Source organism: Oncorhynchus gorbuscha, linkage group LG02 (assembly GCF_021184085.1).
Source record: "Oncorhynchus gorbuscha isolate QuinsamMale2020 ecotype Even-year linkage group LG02, OgorEven_v1.0, whole genome shotgun sequence".
Taxonomy (NCBI): Eukaryota; Metazoa; Chordata; class Actinopteri; order Salmoniformes; family Salmonidae; genus Oncorhynchus; species Oncorhynchus gorbuscha.
In genome coordinates, this window is record NC_060174.1 from 4,391,499 (window position 1) to 4,415,949 (window position 24,451).

Here is a 24,451-nt window from a genome sequence, read left to right on the forward strand (position 1 = left end):
ACTTTCCCGCAGTGAAGTCTATGAAATGCCGTGCCTTTACAACTTGGGTTGAAAATGTGTCGACCCCTATAGGTTTCTGCAGCCATGTGCAAAATGACACTACAGCGCTGACAGTTGGCCAGCTAGTGGGAGAGTTTTCAACAGTTGAATAAAATCTATCCATCGCGTAAGGGAACCAGGGCCCCGCAAAGCCCATTTACACACCTCCGTAAGGTAAGTCTGAATATCAACGACTGAGAAGTGCGTAGGTAAGGCATCGACGTCCTAAGTCTGAATTGGGCCCTCACAGTGAACTACTTCGGACCAGAGCTCTATGGGCCCAAAGTAGTGCGCTATAAAAGTGAAGATGAACCAGTCTTTGAAATTAAATGAGTCAAACTACACATCAAAACAGACCACACGAATAAGAAAAATGAAAAGCCTGTTTCTTTTCAAGGGTTCCGTTTAATTTGTATGAATTTCAGTTGACAGAATGAACACCCTTTAATTTAACATGCAGTGACCTTGAAGACAAATCAGACAGATTTTAGATGGGAAAATAAGACTAGGCCATGATGTCGTCACGCCTTGGACCAGAGCTAGGCCATGATGTCGTCACGCCTTGGACCAGAGCTTGGCCCTGATGTTGCCAGGTTGGTGTGATATTGCTCTGGTCAAAGGGCTCAGCATGAACAAGCAGCACGTCACGCCTTGGACCAGAGCTTGGCCCTGATGTTGCCAGGTTGGTGTGATATTGCTCTGGTCAAAGGGCTCAGCATGAACAAGCAGCACGTCACGCCTTGGACCAGAGCTTGGCCCTGATGTTGCCAGGTTGGTGTGATATTGCTCTGGTCAAAGGGCTCAGCATGAACAAGCAGCACGTCACGCCTTGGACCAGAGCTTGGCCATAATGTTGCCAGGGTTTGGCAATGGAGTTGCCAGATTGGCATGTATATTCTGATTTTCACAGCGATTATTAGTGTTCTAGTATAAACTCATATTTTCTCATTCTCAAAACAGCGTGTGTTTGGGGCAACCTGGGTTTTGTTCTGACAGAACTGTCAAAAGTCAAAAACAAGGAAGAATAACAACAATAATAATAATGATGAAAACCTTGTTAGATATTCCTCCCTCAGATATGTGTGAGAATGTGGGAATTGACGGTTGTGATAAAGAACATCCAAAAGGAGAACGATGGGGGATAACACCAACCACATTAGCATACATCTCTGAGGTCCACTAGCGGTATGTAGTGTACCGCCGCAGGCCTGTAGCAGGCACCCAGGCTGGTCGACTGACTTGAACAGATGCTGAGGAGATCAGTGTCGCCAGCTACCCCAGCCGCTCCATTTGGCATGTCTCTCCCCAAGGAAGAGGGAAACTAATGTGTGTAGTACAAATGTCAAATGTTCAGTCGGGTCCTTCAAGTGGAGATCAGGAACAGACGAGACAAGTCATTATCCGCAAGATGTCCAGCAGATTAGATCTGCTTAGGCCTTGGCGACTGACCGCGTCGATCCCCCCCGAGAAAGCCTTCCGTACCTGCCTTTTGTTTACCACGCCATGACAGAAAGAAACAAGCATCTCTATAGTACACAGACAAAGGCTCTTATCCAAGTCCCAAAATGGCACCCTATTCCCTATATAGTGCACCACATTAGACCAGAGGTCTATGTGGAGGCCAATGTAGGGGACTAGGGTACAATTTGAGAAGAAAACCCTCTGTCCACTTTGGTACCCTACTACTGTACTGTACATTAAAGCTTAATCTGGTGTCTTGTCATCCTCTCACTGAAAACAGATCTACAACCACAAATGAACATCTCTAATTCTCTAAAACACAACAAAAAAAAACCAACATATTAGCATGGTGTGTCTTTAAAAACAGGTCCTCAGAGCGTAGTCGTTAGGAAAATGGCGGCGACGACTTGTTGGCACATTTTTTTTAACCAAGAGTGATGTGTGCAGTGACGTCCTTGTGGGGTTTTCTTTCTGTGATGCATGCTGGGAAATATGACAACCTTGGTACTTGGTACTTGGCTGAGAGAACAGCTTGAAGCCTCCACAAATCCCAGAATTCCCGATTATTTCCACTTCGACGACACAACGGAAATGTGATTCAACTACATACGACAACAAAACAAAATCTATACTTTACAAAACATTGTCATGATGATGAAAGTCTGTTCTTTCTTTTTAATAAGGCACAAGGTTTGTAAATGTATTTCTCATGGTGATTAGTGCTGTTCAGTAACTCCTGGGTCTGCTGGTCCTTCGGGCCTGGTCCGTACAGAAGCCTGGGGCTAGATTTTACACGTAGGCCCCCAACGCTGCATGGAACTCCGTCAGACACTGGACCAGCTGCTGGAACTTAGGCCTCTCCTCTGGATCAAGGGCCCAGCAACACGCCATCACCGCAAACCTACAGAGAGAACGAGAGAGAGAGAAAAACAGAGAACTAGCAAGGTCAGCAAGGGCACTCACACAAGGCATTTAGACCAGCTCATTGCACAGTTTATGTTGAATCAAAGCCCAGAAGGACTTCAAAATGTGATCTAAATAGCACAACACCTACAAACAATGTTTTCAAAATCTGCTGATCACATCACAATATTTGGGAATTTAAGGCTCACAGTCCCAAGGACACTCACTACCATACCATCATTAGTGCAGTACCAACACAATACACCATACCCTCATTGGTGCAGTACCAACACAATACACCATACCCTCATTAGTGCAGTACCAACACAATACACCATACCATCATTAGTGCAGTACCAACACAATACACCATACCATCATTAGTGCAGTACCAACACAATACACCATACCATCATTAGTGCAGTACCACTGGTTACCATACCATCATTGGTGCAGTACCACTGGTTACCATACCATCATTGGTGCAGTACCAACACAATACACCATACCATCATTAGTGCAGTACCAACACAATACACCATAACATCATTGGGGCAGTACCACTGGTTACCATACCATCATTGGTGCAGTACCACTGGTTACCATATCATCATTGGTGCAGTACCAACACAATACACCATACCATCATTGGTGCAGTACCAACACAATACACCATACCATCATTGGTGCAGTACCAACACAATACACCATACCATCATTGGTGCAGTACCACTGGTTACCATACCATCATTGGTGCAGTACCAACACAATACACCATACCATCATTGGTGCAGTACCAACACAATACACCATACCATCATTGGTGCAGTACCAACACAATACACCATACCATCATTGGTGCAGTACCAACACAATACACCATACCATCATTGGTGCAGTACCACTGGTTACCATACCATCATTGGTGCAGTACCAACACAATACACCATACCATCATTGGTGCAGTACCAACACAATACACCATACCATCATTGGTGCAGTACCAACACAATACACCATACCATCATTGGTGCAGTACCAACACAATACACCATACCATCATTAGTGCAGTACCACTGGTTACCATACCATCATATCTGCATCCCTCAAGGTCTATTCTTCTCTATTTTGGTGGAAACATCCAATTCAACACGGTTTCTGAAGCATGTTCAGCTCCCTCGATAACCGTCGTTACTTTGAGATATCAGCTGATGTACGAAGGGCTATATAAATAAATTTGATTTGATTTAGAGGTTTACAACATCTCCTCTGCTGGTGGCCGCTCACCCAACTGTAAATCATAGAGGTTTACAACATCTCCTCTGCTGGTGGCCGCTCACCCAACTGTAAATCATAGAGGTTTACAACATCTCCTCTGCTGGTGGCCGCTCACCCAACTGTAAAACATAGAGGTTTGTCTTGGGGACAATAAACGGCAAGCGGCCAGAGGCGGAATCCCAAATGCCACACTATTTCCTAATTAGTGTTATTAATTAATTAGTGCTTCTACCCCTGCATTGCTTGCTGTTTGGGGTTTCAGGCTGGGTTTCTGTACAGCACTTTGAGATATCAGCTGATGTACGAAGGGCTATATAAATACATTTGATTTGATTTGATTAGGGCGCTGGTCGAGCCCTGACCCTTTGTGGTTCCTTCCGTGCGTTCCAAGTGGCCCCCTATGCCCTACAGGTCATTACGTTTGACACTACGTAGTGCACTTCATAGGCTATAGGGTGGAATTTGGAACGCAGGGCAGGAACCACAAGGTCAGGGTAAGACCCAGTAATGAATGATGTTGATAGATGGACGACTGGCTGCTGCTGGGCTGTAACGGTCCATAAAACATGTAAACAGAGACTCCTTGTGTATCCATCTGGAGGGTTCCCACAGTCAACCCTCTGGAGGGTTCCCACAGTCAACCCTCTGGAGGGTTCCCACAGTCAACCCTCTGGAGGGTTCCCACAGTCAACCCTCTGGAGGGTTCCCACAGTCAACCCTCTGGAGGGTTCCCACAGTCAACCCTCTGGAGGGTTTCTACAGTCAACCATCTGTAGGGTTCCTACAGTCAACCCTCTGGAGGGTTCCTACAGTCAACCCTCTGGAGGGTTCCTACAGTCAACCCTCTGGAGGGTTCCTACAGGCAACCCTGTGGAGGGTTCCTACAGTCAACCCTCTGGAGGGTTCCTACAGTCAACCATCTGGAGGGTTCCTACAGTCAACCATCTGGAGGGTTCCTACAGTCAACCCTCTGTAGGGTTCCTACAGTCAACCTGTCGGGCCCTGTGGAGGGTTCCCACAGTCAAGCCACAGTCAACCTGTTGTGATTCAGTTAAATCGGGACAGTTGATTGACACCCAGCTTTTTTACTTACAGTTCATCGGGACAGTTGATTGGCTGTGCTATTCTGTATCCATCCTTCAGATAGGCTGCCATCTCGAAGGGGTCGATATCGACGTAGGGGGTCTGTCCCAAGGTCATCAACTCCCACAGGGTCACACCAAACGCCCACTGAGGAACAGGGACAAGGTCAGAGGTTAGACAATAATAATAATAATATATATGCCATTTAGCGGACGCTTTTATCCAAAGCGACTTACAGTCATGTGTGCATACATTCTACGTATGGGTGGTCCCGGGAATCGAACCCACTACCCTGGCGTTACAAGCGCCATGCTCTACCAACTGAGCTACAGAAGGACCAGACAACAAGGTCAGAGGTTATAGGTTATAGACCACAGACTATAGAAATACAAATGACTAGAATGTATGTCTGAGGGGTTTTTCTCGTTCTAGTATTTCTATTAATTTGGGATGGACTGTCATCCATATGACCAACAAGACAGGGCGACACATACAGAAAGTCATATGTAATTGTGTGTCATCTCTACTGACCATTGTTTCTGTGCAACATTAGCTACATATGCAGGCAGACGAACACAAACTAGGACTCGGAGACAGCTGGGAAAAAACGACCACAAAGTATCTGCAATACGTATGATTATAATCAGGTGGTATTGTGTTACAGCAATGCGTTATGTTAGGGTCAAGGGTCAAGGTGTCTCGGTGTGAGATCAGTGTCAAGGAAAGTCATGTTCTGTCCAGCCTGCACAGCACCAACGGTTTGAACAAAGCATTCCACTGACACAAAGCAAGGAAATATAGACGGAAATATGCATACCAACTTCAGAAAACATTGTTGTTAAAAGTTTTTTGATAAGGGCCGTCTCCCTCTGGACACTGCAGTGCTTGGAAACAGGAAGACATCAGAACCATGGTAGCTACTGGCTACAACTCGCAACATACTGAATCAATCTAACTTCAGCTTTTAATCAATTTCCTATTTCCAAACAACAGAACATGAGAAGACTAGTACAGTAGAGTATAAATATGAACGTCAATCATATAAACATAATTATGGTTTTGGAACCGATTCATTCATCAGTCATCTTCAGAAGATTGGCCAGTGTTCTACAAAGACCATAAAAAATGGGAGTTCAACCAGAAGCTCATTGGGAGAGGTAGACAGACTTGAGACATTCAACCAGAAGCTCATTGGGAGAGGTAGACAGACTTGAGACATTCAACCAGAAGCTCATTGGGAGAGAGAGGTAGACAGACTTGAGACATTCAACCAGAAGCTCATTGGGAGAGAGAGGTAGACAGACTTGAGACATTCAACCAGAAGCTCATTGGGAGAGAGAGGTAGACAGACTTGAGACACTCAACCAGAAGCTCATTAGGAGAGGTAGACAGACTTGAGACATTGAACCAGAAGCTCATTGGGAGAGAGAGGTAGACAGACTTGAGACACTCAACCAGAAGCTCATTGAGAGAGGTAGACAGACTTGAGACATTGAACCAGAAGCTCATTGGGAGAGAGAGGTAGACAGACTTGAGACACTCAACCAGAAGCTCATTGAGAGAGGTAGACAGACTTGAGACACTCAACCAGAAGCTCATTGGGAGAGGTAGACAGACTTGAGACATTCAACCAGAAGCTCATTGAGAGAGGTAGACAGACTTGAGACATTCAACCAGAAGCTCATTGGGAGAGGTAGACAGACTTGAGACATTCAACCAGAAGCTCATTGGGAGAGGTAGACAGACTTGAGACATTCAACCAGAAGCTCATTGGGAGAGGTAGACAGACTTGAGACATTCAACCAGAAGCTCATTGGGAGAGGTAGACAGACTTGAGAAATTCAACCAGAAGCTCATTGGGAGAGGTAGACAGACTTGAGACATTCAACCAGAAGCTCATTGGGAGAGGTAGACAGACTTGAGACATTCAACCAGAAGCTCATTGGGAGAGGTAGACAGACTTGAGACATTCAACCAGAAGCTCATTGGGAGAGGTAGACAGACTTGAGACATTCAACCAGAAGCTCATTGGGAGAGGTAGACAGACTTGAGACATTCAACCAGAAGCTCATTGGGAGAGGTAGACAGACTTGAGACATTCAACCAGAAGCTCATTGGGAGAGGTAGACAGACTTGAGACATTCAACCAGAAGCTCATTGGGAGAGGTAGACAGACTTGAGACATTCAACCAGAAGCTCATTGGGAGAGGTAGACAGACTTGAGACATTCAACCAGAAGCTCATTGGGAGAGGTAGACAGACTTGAGACATTCAACCAGAAGCTCATTGGGAGAGGTAGACAGACTTGAGACATTCAACCAGAAGCTCATTGAGAGAGGTAGACAGACTTGAGACATTCAACCAGAAGCTCATTGGGAGAGGTAGACAGACTTGAGACATTCAACCAGAAGCTCATTGGGAGAGGTAGACAGACTTGAGACATTCAACCAGAAGCTCATTAGGAGAGGTAGACAGACTTGAGACATTCAACCAGAAGCTCATTGGGAGAGGTAGACAGACTTGAGACATTCAACCAGAAGCTCATTGGGAGAGGTAGACAGACTTGAGACATTCAACCAGAAGCTCATTGGGAGAGGTAGACAGACTTGAGACATTCAACCAGAAGCTCATTGGGAGAGGTAGACAGACTTGAGACATTCAACCAGAAGCTCATTGGGAGAGGTAGACAGACTTGAGACATTCAACCAGAAGCTCATTGGGAGAGGTAGACAGACTTGAGACATTCAACCAGAAGCTCATTGGGAGAGGTAGACAGACTTGAGACATTCAACCAGAAGCTCATTGGGAGAGGTAGACAGACTTGAGACATTCAACCAGAAGCTCATTGGGAGAGGTAGACAGACTTGAGACATTCAACCAGAAGCTCATTGGGAGAGGTAGACAGACTTGAGACATTCAACCAGAAGCTCATTGGGAGAGGTAGACAGACTTGAGACATTCAAATAGAAGCTCATTGGGAGAGGTAGACAGACTTGAGACATTCAACCAGAAGCTCATTGAGAGAGGTAGACAGACTTGAGACATTCAACCAGAAGCTCATTGGGAGAGGTAGACAGACTTGAGACATTCAACCAGAAGCTCATTGGGAGAGGTAGACAGACTTGAGACATTCAACCAGAAGCTCATTGGGAGAGGTAGACAGACTTGAGGCATTCAACCAGAAGCTCATTGAGAGAGGTAGACAGACTTGAGACATTCAACCAGAAGCTCATTGGGAGAGGTAGACAGACTTGAGACACTCAACCAGAAGCTCATTGAGAGAGGTAGACAGACTTGAGACACTCAACCAGAAGCTCATTGAGAGAGGTAGACAGACTTGAGACATTCAACCAGAAGCTCATTGGGAGAGGTATACAGACTTGAGACATTCAACCAGAAGCTCATTGGGAGAGGTAGACAGACTTGAGACATTCAACCAGAAGCTCATTGGGAGAGGTAGACAGACTTGAGACACTCAACCAGAAGCTCATTAGGAGAGGTAGACAGACTTGAGACATTCAACCAGAAGCTCATTAGGAGAGGTAGACCGACTTGAGACATTCAACCAGAAGCTCATTGGGAGAGAGAGGTAGACAGACTTGAGACATTCAACCAGAAGCTCATTAGGAGAGAGAGGTAGACAGACTTGAGACATTCAACCAGAAGCTCATTGAGAGAGGTAGACAGACTTGAGACATTCAACCAGAAGCTCATTGGGAGAGAGAGGTAGACAGACTTGAGACACTCAACCAGAAGCTAATTGAGAGAGGTAGACAGACTTGAGACATTCAACCAGAAGCTCATTGGGAGAGAGAGGTAGACAGACTTGAGACATTCAACCAGAAGCTCATTGGGAGAGAGAGGTAGACAGACTTGAGACATTCAACCAGAAGCTCATTAGGAGAGGTAGACAGACTTGAGACATTCAACCAGAAGCTCATTGGGAGAGGTAGACAGACTTGAGACATTCAACCAGAAGCTCATTGGGAGAGGTAGACAGACTTGAGACATTCAACCAGAAGCTCATTAGGAGAGGTAGACAGACTTGAGACATTCAACCAGAAGCACATTGGGAGAGAGAGGTAGACAGACTTGAGACACTCAACCAGAAGCTCATTGAGAGAGGTAGACAGACTTGAGACACTCAACCAGAAGCTCATTGAGAGAGAGAGGTAGACAGACTTGAGACATTCAACCAGAAGCTCATTGGGAGAGGTAGACAGACTTGAGACATTCAACCAGAAGCTCATTGGGAGAGGTAGACAGACTTGAAACATTGAACCAGAAGCTCATTAGGAGAGGTAGACCGACTTGAGACATTCAACCAGAAGCTCATTGGGAGAGGTAGACAGACTTGAGACATTCAACCAGAAGCTCATTGGGAGAGGTAGACAGACTTGAGACATTCAACCAGAAGCTCATTGGGAGAGGTAGACAGACTTGAGACATTCAACCAGAAGCTCATTGGGAGAGGTAGACAGACTTGAGACATTCAACCAGAAGCTCATTGAGAGAGGTAGACAGACTTGAGACATTCAACCAGAAGCTCATTGGGAGAGGTAGACAGACTTGAGACATTCAACCAGAAGCTCATTGGGAGAGAGAGGTAGACAGACTTGAGACATTCAACCAGAAGCTCATTGGGAGAGAGAGGTAGACAGACTTGAGACATTCAACCAGAAGCTCATTGAGAGAGAGAGGTAGACAGACTTGAGACATTCAACCAGAAGCTCATTGGGAGAGGTAGACAGACTTGAGACATTCAACCAGAAGCTCATTGGGAGAGGTAGACAGACTTGAAACATTGAACCAGAAGCTCATTAGGAGAGGTAGACCGACTTGAGACATTCAACCAGAAGCTCATTGGGAGAGGTAGACAGACTTGAGACATTCAACCAGAAGCTCATTGGGAGAGGTAGACAGACTTGAGACATTCAACCAGAAGCTCATTGGGAGAGGTAGACAGACTTGAGACATTCAACCAGAAGCTCATTGGGAGAGGTAGACAGACTTGAGACATTCAACCAGAAGCTCATTGAGAGAGGTAGACAGACTTGAGACATTCAACCAGAAGCTCATTGGGAGAGGTAGACAGACTTGAGACATTCAACCAGAAGCTCATTGGGAGAGAGAGGTAGACAGACTTGAGACATTCAACCAGAAGCTCATTGGGAGAGAGAGGTAGACAGACTTGAGACATTCAACCAGAAGCTCATTGGGGAGAGAGGTAGACAGACTTGAGACACTCAACCAGAAGCTCATTAGGAGAGGTAGACAGACTTGAGACATTGAACCAGAAGCTCATTGGGAGAGAGAGGTAGACAGACTTGAGACACTCAACCAGAAGCTCATTGAGAGAGGTAGACAGACTTGAGACATTGAACCAGAAGCTCATTGGGAGAGAGAGGTAGACAGACTTGAGACACTCAACCAGAAGCTCATTGAGAGAGGTAGACAGACTTGAGACACTCAACCAGAAGCTCATTGGGAGAGGTAGACAGACTTGAGACATTCAACCAGAAGCTCATTGAGAGAGGTAGACAGACTTGAGACATTCAACCAGAAGCTCATTGGGAGAGGTAGACAGACTTGAGACATTCAACCAGAAGCTCATTGGGAGAGGTAGACAGACTTGAGACATTCAACCAGAAGCTCATTGGGAGAGGTAGACAGACTTGAGACATTCAACCAGAAGCTCATTGGGAGAGGTAGACAGACTTGAGAAATTCAACCAGAAGCTCATTGGGAGAGGTAGACAGACTTGAGACATTCAACCAGAAGCTCATTGAGAGAGGTAGACAGACTTGAGACATTCAACCAGAAGCTCATTGGGAGAGGTAGACAGACTTGAGACATTCAACCAGAAGCTCATTGGGAGAGAGAGGTAGACAGACTTGAGACATTCAACCAGAAGCTCATTGGGAGAGAGAGGTAGACAGACTTGAGACATTCAACCAGAAGCTCATTGGGAGAGAGAGGTAGACAGACTTGAGACACTCAACCAGAAGCTCATTAGGAGAGGTAGACAGACTTGAGACATTGAACCAGAAGCTCATTGGGAGAGAGAGGTAGACAGACTTGAGACACTCAACCAGAAGCTCATTGAGAGAGGTAGACAGACTTGAGACATTCAACCAGAAGCTCATTGGGAGAGAGAGGTAGACAGACTTGAGACATTCAACCAGAAGCTCATTGGGAGAGAGAGGTAGACAGACTTGAGACATTCAACCAGAAGCTCATTGGGAGAGGTAGACAGACTTGAGACACTCAACCAGAAGCTCATTGAGAGAGGTAGACAGACTTGAGACACTCAACCAGAAGCTCATTGAGAGAGGTAGACAGACTTGAGACATTCAACCAGAAGCTCATTGGGAGAGGTATACAGACTTGAGACATTCAACCAGAAGCTCATTGGGAGAGGTAGACAGACTTGAGACATTCAACCAGAAGCTCATTGGGAGAGGTAGACAGACTTGAGACACTCAACCAGAAGCTCATTAGGAGAGGTAGACAGACTTGAGACATTCAACCAGAAGCTCATTAGGAGAGGTAGACCGACTTGAGACATTCAACCAGAAGCTCATTGGGAGAGAGAGGTAGACAGACTTGAGACATTCAACCAGAAGCTCATTAGGAGAGAGAGGTAGACAGACTTGAGACATTCAACCAGAAGCTCATTGAGAGAGGTAGACAGACTTGAGACATTCAACCAGAAGCTCATTGGGAGAGAGAGGTAGACAGACTTGAGACACTCAACCAGAAGCTAATTGAGAGAGGTAGACAGACTTGAGACATTCAACCAGAAGCTCATTGGGAGAGAGAGGTAGACAGACTTGAGACATTCAACCAGAAGCTCATTGGGAGAGAGAGGTAGACAGACTTGAGACATTCAACCAGAAGCTCATTAGGAGAGGTAGACAGACTTGAGACATTCAACCAGAAGCTCATTGGGAGAGGTAGACAGACTTGAGACATTCAACCAGAAGCTCATTGGGAGAGGTAGACAGACTTGAGACATTCAACCAGAAGCTCATTAGGAGAGGTAGACAGACTTGAGACATTCAACCAGAAGCACATTGGGAGAGAGAGGTAGACAGACTTGAGACACTCAACCAGAAGCTCATTGAGAGAGGTAGACAGACTTGAGACACTCAACCAGAAGCTCATTGAGAGAGAGAGGTAGACAGACTTGAGACATTCAACCAGAAGCTCATTGGGAGAGGTAGACAGACTTGAGACATTCAACCAGAAGCTCATTGGGAGAGGTAGACAGACTTGAAACATTGAACCAGAAGCTCATTAGGAGAGGTAGACCGACTTGAGACATTCAACCAGAAGCTCATTGGGAGAGGTAGACAGACTTGAGACATTCAACCAGAAGCTCATTGGGAGAGGTAGACAGACTTGAGACATTCAACCAGAAGCTCATTGGGAGAGGTAGACAGACTTGAGACATTCAACCAGAAGCTCATTGGGAGAGGTAGACAGACTTGAGACATTCAACCAGAAGCTCATTGAGAGAGGTAGACAGACTTGAGACATTCAACCAGAAGCTCATTGGGAGAGGTAGACAGACTTGAGACATTCAACCAGAAGCTCATTGGGAGAGAGAGGTAGACAGACTTGAGACATTCAACCAGAAGCTCATTGGGAGAGAGAGGTAGACAGACTTGAGACATTCAACCAGAAGCTCATTGGGAGAGAGAGGTAGACAGACTTGAGACACTCAACCAGAAGCTCATTAGGAGAGGTAGACAGACTTGAGACATTGAACCAGAAGCTCATTGGGAGAGAGAGGTAGACAGACTTGAGACACTCAACCAGAAGCTCATTGAGAGAGGTAGACAGACTTGAGACATTGAACCAGAAGCTCATTGGGAGAGAGAGGTAGACAGACTTGAGACACTCAACCAGAAGCTCATTGAGAGAGGTAGACAGACTTGAGACACTCAACCAGAAGCTCATTGGGAGAGGTAGACAGACTTGAGACATTCAACCAGAAGCTCATTGAGAGAGGTAGACAGACTTGAGACATTCAACCAGAAGCTCATTGGGAGAGGTAGACAGACTTGAGACATTCAACCAGAAGCTCATTGGGAGAGGTAGACAGACTTGAGACATTCAACCAGAAGCTCATTGGGAGAGGTAGACAGACTTGAGACATTCAACCAGAAGCTCATTGGGAGAGGTAGACAGACTTGAGAAATTCAACCAGAAGCTCATTGGGAGAGGTAGACAGACTTGAGACATTCAACCAGAAGCTCATTGAGAGAGGTAGACAGACTTGAGACATTCAACCAGAAGCTCATTGGGAGAGGTAGACAGACTTGAGACATTCAACCAGAAGCTCATTGGGAGAGGTAGACAGACTTGAGACATTCAACCAGAAGCTCATTGGGAGAGGTAGACAGACTTGAGACATTCAACCAGAAGCTCATTGGGAGAGGTAGACAGACTTGAGACATTCAACCAGAAGCTCATTGGGAGAGGTAGACAGACTTGAGACATTCAACCAGAAGCTCATTGGGAGAGGTAGACAGACTTGAGACATTCAACCAGAAGCTCATTGGGAGAGGTAGACAGACTTGAGACATTCAACCAGAAGCTCATTGGGAGAGGTAGACAGACTTGAGACATTCAACCAGAAGCTCATTGGGAGAGGTAGACAGACTTGAGACATTCAACCAGAAGCTCATTGAGAGAGGTAGACAGACTTGAGACATTCAACCAGAAGCTCATTGGGAGAGGTAGACAGACTTGAGACATTCAACCAGAAGCTCATTGGGAGAGGTAGACAGACTTGAGACATTCAACCAGAAGCTCATTAGGAGAGGTAGACAGACTTGAGACATTCAACCAGAAGCTCATTGGGAGAGGTAGACAGACTTGAGACATTCAACCAGAAGCTCATTGGGAGAGGTAGACAGACTTGAGACATTCAACCAGAAGCTCATTGGGAGAGGTAGACAGACTTGAGACATTCAACCAGAAGCTCATTGGGAGAGGTAGACAGACTTGAGACATTCAACCAGAAGCTCATTGGGAGAGGTAGACAGACTTGAGACATTCAACCAGAAGCTCATTGGGAGAGGTAGACAGACTTGAGACATTCAACCAGAAGCTCATTGGGAGAGGTAGACAGACTTGAGACATTCAACCAGAAGCTCATTGGGAGAGGTAGACAGACTTGAGACATTCAACCAGAAGCTCATTGGGAGAGGTAGACAGACTTGAGACATTCAACCAGAAGCTCATTGGGAGAGGTAGACAGACTTGAGACATTCAAATAGAAGCTCATTGGGAGAGGTAGACAGACTTGAGACATTCAACCAGAAGCTCATTGAGAGAGGTAGACAGACTTGAGACATTCAACCAGAAGCTCATTGGGAGAGGTAGACAGACTTGAGACATTCAACCAGAAGCTCATTGGGAGAGGTAGACAGACTTGAGACATTCAACCAGAAGCTCATTGGGAGAGGTAGACAGACTTGAGGCATTCAACCAGAAGCTCATTGAGAGAGGTAGACAGACTTGAGACATTCAACCAGAAGCTCATTGGGAGAGGTAGACAGACTTGAGACACTCAACCAGAAGCTCATTGAGAGAGGTAGACAGACTTGAGACACTCAACCAGAAGCTCATTGAGAGAGGTAGACAGACTTGAGACATTCAACCAGAAGCTCATTGGGAGAGGTATACAGACTTGAGACATTCAACCAGAAGCTCATTGGGAGAGGTAGACAGACTTGAGACATTCAACCAGAAGCTCATTGGGAGAGGTAGACAGACTTGAGACACTCAACCAGAAGCTCATTAGGAGAGGTAGACAGACTTGAGACATTCAACCAGAAGCTCATTAGGAGAGGTAGACCGACTTGAGACATTCAACCAGAAGCTCATTGGGAGAGAGAGGTAGACAGACTTGAGACATTCAACCAGAAGCTCATTAGGAGAGAGAGGTAGACAGACTTGAGACATTCAACCAGAAGCTCATTGAGAGAGGTAGACAGACTTGAGACATTCAACCAGAAGCTCATTGGGAGAGAGAGGTAGACAGACTTGAGACACTCAACCAGAAGCTAATTGAGAGAGGTAGACAGACTTGAGACATTCAACCAGAAGCTCATTGGGAGAGAGAGGTAGACAGACTTGAGACATTCAACCAGAAGCTCATTGGGAGAGAGAGGTAGACAGACTTGAGACATTCAACCAGAAGCTCATTAGGAGAGGTAGACAGACTTGAGACATTCAACCAGAAGCTCATTGGGAGAGGTAGACAGACTTGAGACATTCAACCAGAAGCTCATTGGGAGAGGTAGACAGACTTGAGACATTCAACCAGAAGCTCATTAGGAGAGGTAGACAGACTTGAGACATTCAACCAGAAGCACATTGGGAGAGAGAGGTAGACAGACTTGAGACACTCAACCAGAAGCTCATTGAGAGAGGTAGACAGACTTGAGACACTCAACCAGAAGCTCATTGAGAGAGAGAGGTAGACAGACTTGAGACATTCAACCAGAAGCTCATTGGGAGAGGTAGACAGACTTGAGACATTCAACCAGAAGCTCATTGGGAGAGGTAGACAGACTTGAAACATTGAACCAGAAGCTCATTAGGAGAGGTAGACCGACTTGAGACATTCAACCAGAAGCTCATTGGGAGAGGTAGACAGACTTGAGACATTCAACCAGAAGCTCATTGGGAGAGGTAGACAGACTTGAGACATTCAACCAGAAGCTCATTGGGAGAGGTAGACAGACTTGAGACATTCAACCAGAAGCTCATTGGGAGAGGTAGACAGACTTGAGACATTCAACCAGAAGCTCATTGAGAAGTAGACAGACTTGAGACATTCAACCAGAAGCTCATTGGGAGAGGTAGACAGACTTGAGACATTCAACCAGAAGCTCATTGGGAGAGGTAGACAGACTTGAGACATTCAACCAGAAGCTCATTGGGAGAGGTAGACAGACTTGAGACATTCAACCAGAAGCTCATTGGGAGAGGTAGACTGACTTGAGAAATTCAACCAGAAGCTCATTGGGAGAGGTAGACAGACTTGAGACATTCAACCAGAAGCTCATTGAGAGAGGTAGACAGACTTGAGACATTCAACCAGAAGCTCATTGGGAGAGGTAGACAGACTTGAGACATTCAACCAGAAGCTCATTGGGAGAGGTAGACAGACTTGAGACATTCAACCAGAAGCTCATTGGGAGAGGTAGACAGACTTGAGACATTCAACCAGAAGCTCATTGGGAGAGGTAGACAGACTTGAGACATTCAACCAGAAGCTCATTGGGAGAGGTAGACAGACTTGAGACATTCAACCAGAAGCTCATTAGGAGAGGTAGACAGACTTGAGACATTCAACCAGAAGCTCATTGGGAGAGGTAGACAGACTTGAGACATTCAACCAGAAGCTCATTGGGAGAGGTAGACAGACTTGAGACATTCAACCAGAAGCTCATTGGGAGAGGTAGACAGACTTGAGACATTCAACCAGAAGCTCATTGGGAGAGGTAGACAGACTTGAGACATTCAACCAGAAGCTCATTGAGAGAGGTAGACAGACTTGAGACATTCAACCAGAAGCTCATTGGGAGAGGTAGACAGACTTGAGACATTCAACCAGAAGCTCATTGGGAGAGGTAGACAGACTTGAGACGTTCAACCAGAAGCTCATTGGGAGAGGTAGACAGACTTGAGGCATTCAACCAGAAACTCATTGAGAGAGGTAGACAGACTTGAGACATTCAACCAGAAGCTCATTGGGAGAGGTAGACAGACTTGAGACACTCAACCAGAAGCTCATTGAGAGAGGTAGACAGACTTGAGACACTCAACCAGAAGCTCATTGAGAGAGGTAGACAGACTTGAGACATTCAACCAGAAGCTCATTGGGAGAGGTATACAGACTTGAGACATTCAACCAGAAGCTCATTGGGAGAGGTAGACAGACTTGAGACATTCAACCAGAAGCTCATTGGGAGAGGTAGACAGACTTGAGACATTCAACCAGAAGCTCATTGAGAGAGGTAGACAGACTTGAGACATTCAACCAGAAGCTCATTGGGAGAGGTAGACAGACTTGAGACACTCAACCAGAAGCTCATTTAGACAGACTTGAGACACTCAACCAGAAGCTCATTGAGAGAGGTAGACAGACTTGAGACATTCAACCAGAAGCTCATTGGGAGAGGTAGACAGACTTGAGACATTCAACCAGAAGCTCATTGGGAGAGGTAGACAGACTTGAGACATTCAACCAGAAGCTCATTGGGAGAGGTAGACAGACTTGAGACATTCAACCAGAAGCTCATTAGGAGAGAGAGGTAGACAGACTTGAGACATTCAACCAGAAGCTCATTGGGAGAGAGAGGTAGACAGACTTGAGACACTCAACCAGAAGCTCATTGGGAGAGGTAGACAGACTTGAGACATTCAACCAGAAGCTCATTGAGAGAGGTAGACAGACTTGAGACACTCAACCAGAAGCTCATTGGGAGAGGTAGACAGACTTGAGACATTGAACCAGAAGCTCATTGAGAGAGGTAGACAGACTTGAGACATTCAACCAGAAGCTCATTAGGAGAGAGAGGTAGACAGACTTGAGACATTTAACCAGAAGCTCATTAGGAGAGAGAGGTAGACAGACTTGAGACATTCAACCAGAAGCTCATTGGGAGAGGTAGACAGACTTGAGACATTCAACCAGAAGCTCATTGGGAGAGGTAGACAGACTTGAGACATTCAACCAGAAGCTCATTGAGAGAGGTAGACAGACTTGAGACATTCAACCAGAAGCTCATTGAGAGAGGTAGACAGACTTGAGACATTCAACCAGAAGCTCATTGAGAGAGGTAGACAGACTTGAGACATTCAACCAGAAGCTCATTGAGAGAGGTAGACAGACTTGAGACATTCAACCAGAAGCTCATTGGGAGAGGTAGACAGACTTGAGACATTCAACCAGAAGCTCATTGAGAGAGGTAGACAGACTTGAGACATTCAACCAGAAGCTCATTGAGAGAGGTAGACAGACTTGAGACATTCAACCAGAAGCTCATTGGGAGAGGTAGACAGACTTGAGACACTCAACCAGAAGCTCATTAGGAGAGGTAGACAGACTTGAGACATTCAACCAGAAGCTCATTAGGAGAGGTAGACCGACTTGAGACATTCAACCAGAAGCTCATTGGGAGAGAGAGGTAGACAGACTTGAGACATTCAACCAGAAGCTCATTGGGAGAGGTAGACAGACTTGAGACATTCAACCAGAAGCTCATTGGGAGAGGTAGACAGACTTGAGACATTCAACCAGAAGCTCATTGGGAGAGGTAGACAGACTTGAGACATTCAACCAGAAGCTCATTAGGAGAGGTAGACAGACTTGAGACATTCAACCAGAAGCTCATTGGGAGAGGTAGACAGACTTGAGACATTCAACCAGAAGCTCATTGGGAGAGGTAGACAGACTTGAGACATTCAACCAGAAGCTCATTGGGAGAGGTAGACAGACTTGAGACATTCAACCAGAAGCTCATTGGGAGAGGTAGACAGACTTGAGACATTCAACCAGAAGCTCATTGGGAGAGGTAGACAGACTTGAGACATTCAACCAGAAGCTCATTGGGAGAGGTAGACAGACTTGAGACATTCAACCAGAAGCTCATTGGGAGAGGTAGACAGACTTGAGACATTCAAATAGAAGCTCATTGGGAGAGGTAGACAGACTTGAGACATTCAACCAGAAGCTCATTGAGAGAGGTAGACAGACTTGAGACATTCAACCAGAAGCTCATTGGGAGAGGTAGACAGACTTGAGACATTCAACCAGAAGCTCATTGGGAGAGGTAGACAGACTTGAGACATTCAACCAGAAGCTCATTGGGAGAGGTAGACAGACTTGAGGCATTCAACCAGAAGCTCATTGAGAGAGGTAGACAGACTTGAGACATTCAACCAGAAGCTCATTGGGAGAGGTAGACAGACTTGAGACACTCAACCAGAAGCTCATTGAGAGAGGTAGACAGACTTGAGACACTCAACCAGAAGCTCATTGAGAGAGGTAGACAGACTTGAGACATTCAACCAGAAGCTCATTGGGAGAGGTAGACAGACTTGAGACATTCAACCAGAAGCTCATTGGGAGAGGTAGACAGACTTGAGACATTCAACCAGAAGCTCATTGAGAGAGGTAGACAGACTTGAGACATTCAACCAGAAGCTCATTGGAAGAGGTAGACAGACTTGAGACATTCAACCAGAAGCTCATTGGGAGAGGTAGACAGACTTGAGACATTCAACCAGAAGCTCATTGGGAGAGGTAGACAGACTTGAGACATTCAACCAGAAGCTCATTGAGAGAGGTAGACAGACTTGAGACACTCAACCAGAAGCTCATTGAGAGAGGTAGACAGACTTGAGACATTGAACCAGAAGCTCATTGGGAGAGAGAGGTAGACAGACTTGAGACATTCAACCAGAAGCTCATTGAGAGAGGTAGACAGACTTGAGACATTCAACCAGAAGCTCATTAGGAGAGAGAGGTAGACAGACTTGAGACATTCAACCAGAAGCTCATTGGGAGAGAGAGGTAGACAGACTTGAGACACTCAACCAGAAGCTCATTGGGAGAGGTAGACAGACTTGAGACATTCAACCAGAAGCTCATTGAGAGAGGTAGACAGACTTGAGACACTCAACCAGAAGCTCATTGGGAGAGGTAGACAGACTTGAGACATTGAACCAGAAGCTCATTGAGAGAGGTAGACAGACTTGAGACATTCAACCAGAAGCTCATTAGGAGAGAGAGGTAGACAGACTTGAGACATTTAACCAGAAGCTCATTAGGAGAGAGAGGTAGACAGACTTGAGACATTCAACCAGAAGCTCATTGGGAGAGGTAGACAGACTTGAGACATTCAACCAGAAGCTCATTGGGAGAGGTAGACAGACTTGAGACATTCAACCAGAAGCTCATTGAGAGAGGTAGACAGACTTGAGACATTCAACCAGAAGCTCATTGAGAGAGGTAGACAGACTTGAGACATTCAACCGGAAGCTCATTGAGAGAGGTAGACAGACTTGAGACATTCAACCAGAAGCTCATTGAGAGAGGTAGACAGACTTGAGACATTCAACCAGAAGCTCATTGGGAGAGGTAGACAGACTTGAGACATTCAACCAGAAGCTCATTGGGAGAGGTAGACAGACTTGAGACATTCAACCAGAAGCTCATTGGGAGAGGTAGACAGACTTGAGACATTCAACCAGAAGCTCATTGGGAGAGGTAGACAGACTTGAGACATTCAACCAGAAGCTCATTGGGAGAGGTAGACAGACTTGAGACATTCAACCAGAAGCTCATTGAGAGAGGTAGACAGACTTGAGACATTCAACCAGAAGCTCATTGGGAGAGGTAGACAGACTTGAGACATTCAACCAGAAGCTCATTGAGAGAGGTAGACAGACTTGAGACATTCAACCAGAAGCTCATTGGGAGAGGTAGACAGACTTGAGACACTCAACCAGAAGCTCATTGGGAGAGGTAGACAGACTTGAGACATTCAACCAGAAGCTCGTTGGGAGAGGTAGACAGACTTGAGACACTCAACCAGAAGCTCATTAGGAGAGGTAGACAGACTTGAGACATTCAACCAGAAGCTCATTAGGAGAGGTAGACCGACTTGAGACATTCAACCAGAAGCTCATTGGGAGAGAGAGGTAGACAGACTTGAGACATTCAACCAGAAGCTCATTAGGAGAGAGAGGTAGACAGACTTGAGACATTCAACCAGAAGCTCATTGGGAGAGGTAGACAGACTTGAGACATTCAACCAGAAGCTCATTGGGAGAGAGAGGTAGACAGACTTGAGACATTCAACCAGAAGCTCATTGGGAGAGGTAGACAGACTTGAGACATTCAACCAGAAGCTCATTGGGAGAGGTAGACAGACTTGAAACATTGAACCAGAAGCTCATTAGGAGAGGTAGACCGACTTGAGACATTCAACCAGAAGCTCATTGGGAGAGGTAGACAGACTTGAGACATTCAACCAGAAGCACATTGGGAGAGAGAGGTAGACAGACTTGAAACATTCAACCAGAAGCTCATTGGGAGAGTTAGACAGACTTGAGACACTCAACCAGAAGGTCATTGAGAGAGGTAGACAGACTTGAGACACTCAACCAGAAGCTCATTGAGAGAGGTAGACAGACTTGAGACACTCAACCAGAAGCTCATTGAGAGAGGTAGACAGACTTGAGACATTCAACCAGAAGCTCATTAGGAGAGAGAGGTAGACAGACTTGAGACATTCAACCAGAAGCTCATTGGGAGAGAGAGGTAGACAGACTTGAGACATTCAACCAGAAGCTCATTGAGAGAGGTAGACAGACTTGAGACATTCAACCAGAAGCTCATTAGGAGAGAGAGGTAGACAGACTTGAGACATTTAACCAGAAGCTCATTAGGAGAGAGAGGTAGACAGACTTGAGACATTCAACCAGAAGCTCATTGGGAGAGGTAGACAGACTTGAGACATTCAACCAGAAGCTCATTGGGAGAGGTAGACAGACTTGAGACATTCAACCAGAAGCTCATTGGGAGAGGTAGACAGACTTGAGACATTCAACCAGAAGCTCATTGAGAGAGGTAGACAGACTTGAGACATTCAACCAGAAGCTCATTGAGAGAGGTAGACAGACTTGAGACATTCAACCGGAAGCTCATTGAGAGAGGTAGACAGACTTGAGACATTCAACCAGAAGCTCATTGAGAGAGGTAGACAGACTTGAGACATTCAACCAGAAGCTCATTGGGAGAGGTAGACAGACTTGAGACATTCAACCAGAAGCTCATTGGGAGAGGTAGACAGACTTGAGACATTCAACCAGAAGCTCATTGGGAGAGGTAGACAGACTTGAGACATTCAACCAGAAGCTCATTGGGAGAGGTAGACAGACTTGAGACATTCAACCAGAAGCTCATTGGGAGAGGTAGACAGACTTGAGACATTCAACCAGAAGCTCATTGAGAGAGGTAGACAGACTTGAGACATTCAACCAGAAGCTCATTGGGAGAGGTAGACAGACTTGAGACATTCAACCAGAAGCTCATTGAGAGAGGTAGACAGACTTGAGACATTCAACCAGAAGCTCATTGGGAGAGGTAGACAGACTTGAGACACTCAACCAGAAGCTCATTGGGAGAGGTAGACAGACTTGAGACATTCAACCAGAAGCTCATTGGGAGAGGTAGACAGACTTGAGACACTCAACCAGAAGCTCATTAGGAGAGGTAGACAGACTTGAGACATTCAACCAGAAGCTCATTAGGAGAGGTAGACCGACTTGAGACATTCAACCAGAAGCTCATTGGGAGAGAGAGGTAGACAGACTTGAGACATTCAACCAGAAGCTCATTAGGAGAGAGAGGTAGACAGACTTGAGACATTCAACCAGAAGCTCATTGGGAGAGGTAGACAGACTTGAGACATTCAACCAGAAGCTCATTGGGAGAGAGAGGTAGACAGACTTGAGACATTCAACCAGAAGCTCATTGGGAGAGGTAGACAGACTTGAGACATTCAACCAGAAGCTCATTGGGAGAGGTAGACAGACTTGAAACATTGAACCAGAAGCTCATTAGGAGAGGTAGACCGACTTGAGACATTCAACCAGAAGCTCATTGGGAGAGGTAGACAGACTTGAGACATTCAACCAGAAGCACATTGGGAGAGAGAGGTAGACAGACTTGAAACATTCAACCAGAAGCTCATTGGGAGAGTTAGACAGACTTGAGACACTCAACCAGAAGCTCATTGAGAGAGGTAGACAGACTTGAGACACTCAACCAGAAGCTCATTGAGAGAGGTAGACAGACTTGAGACACTCAACCAGAAGCTCATTGAGAGAGGTAGACAGACTTGAGACACTCAACCAGAAGCTCATTGAGAGAGGTAGACAGACTTGAGCCACTCAACCAGAAGCTCATTGAGAGAGGTAGACAGACTTGAGCCACTCAACCAGAAGCTCATTGAGAGAGGTAGACAGACTTGAGACACTCAACCAGAAGCTCATTGAGAGAGGTAGACAGACTTGAGACACTCAACCAGAAGCTCATTGAGAGAGGTAGTCAGACTTGAGACACTCAACCAGAAGCTCATTGAGAGAGGTAGACAGACTTGAGACACTCAACCAGAAGCTCATTGAGAGAGGTAGACAGACTTGAGACACTCAACCAGAAGCTCATTGAGAGAGGTAGACAGACTTGAGACACTCAACCAGAAGCTCATTGAGAGAGGTAGACAGACTTGAGACACTCAACCAGAAGCTCATTGGGAGAGGTGTTATCTTCACTGTGTCTTCACTGAGGTGTTATCTTCACTGAGGTGTTATCTTCACTGAGATGTTATCTTCACTGAGGTTTTATCTTCACTGAGGTGTTATCTTCACTGAGGTGTTGTCTTCACTGAGGTGTTATCTTCACTGTATCTTCACTGAGGTGTTGTCTTCACTGAGGTGTTGTCTTCACTGAGGTGTTGTCTTCACTGAGGTGTTATCTTCACTGTGTCTTCACTGAGGTGTTATCTTCACTGAGGTGTTATCTTCACTGAGGTGTTATCTTCACTGAGGTGTTATCTTCACTGAGGTGTTATCTTCACTGAGGTGTTATCTTCACTGAGGTGTTATCTTCACTGAGGTGTTATCTTCACTGAGGTGTTATCTTCACTGAGGTGTTATCTTCACTGAGGTGTTATCTTCACTGAGGTGTTATCTTCACTGAGGTGTTATCTTCACTGTGTCTTCACTTAGGTGTTGTCTTCACTTAGGTGTTATCTTCACCGAGGTGTTATCTTCACCGAGGTGTTATCTTCACCGAGGTGTTATCTTCACTGTGTCTTCACTGAGGTGTTATTTTCACTGTGTCTTCACTGAGGTGTTGTCTTCACTGAGGTGTTGTCTTCACTGAGGTGTTATCTTCACTGAGGTGTTATCTTCACTGTGTCTTCACTGAGGTGTTATCTTCACTGAGGTGTTATCTTCACTGAGGTGTTATCTTCACTGTGTCTTCCCTGAGGTGTTATCTTCACTGTGTCTTCACTGAGGTGTTGTCTTCACTGAGGTGTTATCTTCACTGTGTCTTCACTGAGGTGTTGTCTTCACTGAGGTGTTGTCTTCACTGAGGTGTTGTCTTCACTGAGGTGTGTGTGTGTGTGTGTGTGTGTGTGTGTGTGTGTGTGTGTGTGTGTGTGTGTGTGTGTGTGTGTGTGTGTGTGTGTGTGTGTGTGTGTGTGTGTGTGTGTGTGTGTGTGTGTGTGTGTAACTCTGGTTCATTAACAGTAACGTGTGTGTCGTAACCTATGACCCAGCGAGCTATAGAGGAAGTCCTGACAGGGAGTGGATAATATAAAGAGAGGTAGGGGTGTGGAGGGAGGGGTGAGGAGGGAGGGATGAGGAGGGAGGGAGGGAGGGGGTGTGTAGAGGGAGGGGGGGTGTATAGAGGGAGGGAGGGGTGTGGAGGGGGTGTAGAGGGAGGGGGTGTGTAGAGGGAGGGAGGGAGGGGTGTGGAGGGAGGGATAAGGAGGAAGGGAGGGGTGTGGAAGGAGGGAGGGAGGGGTGTGGAGGGAGGGGTGTGGAGGGAGGGATGAGGAGGGAGGGAGGGGTGTGGAGGGAG

General features: G+C 46.0%; 1 pseudogene; it reads right to left on the bottom strand.

Annotated features, from left to right (window-relative positions):
* Positions 1 to 405: 405 nt before the first annotated feature.
* LOC123996400 overlaps positions 406 to 24,451 on the bottom strand; it is a 165,312-nt pseudogene continuing 141,266 nt past the window's right edge.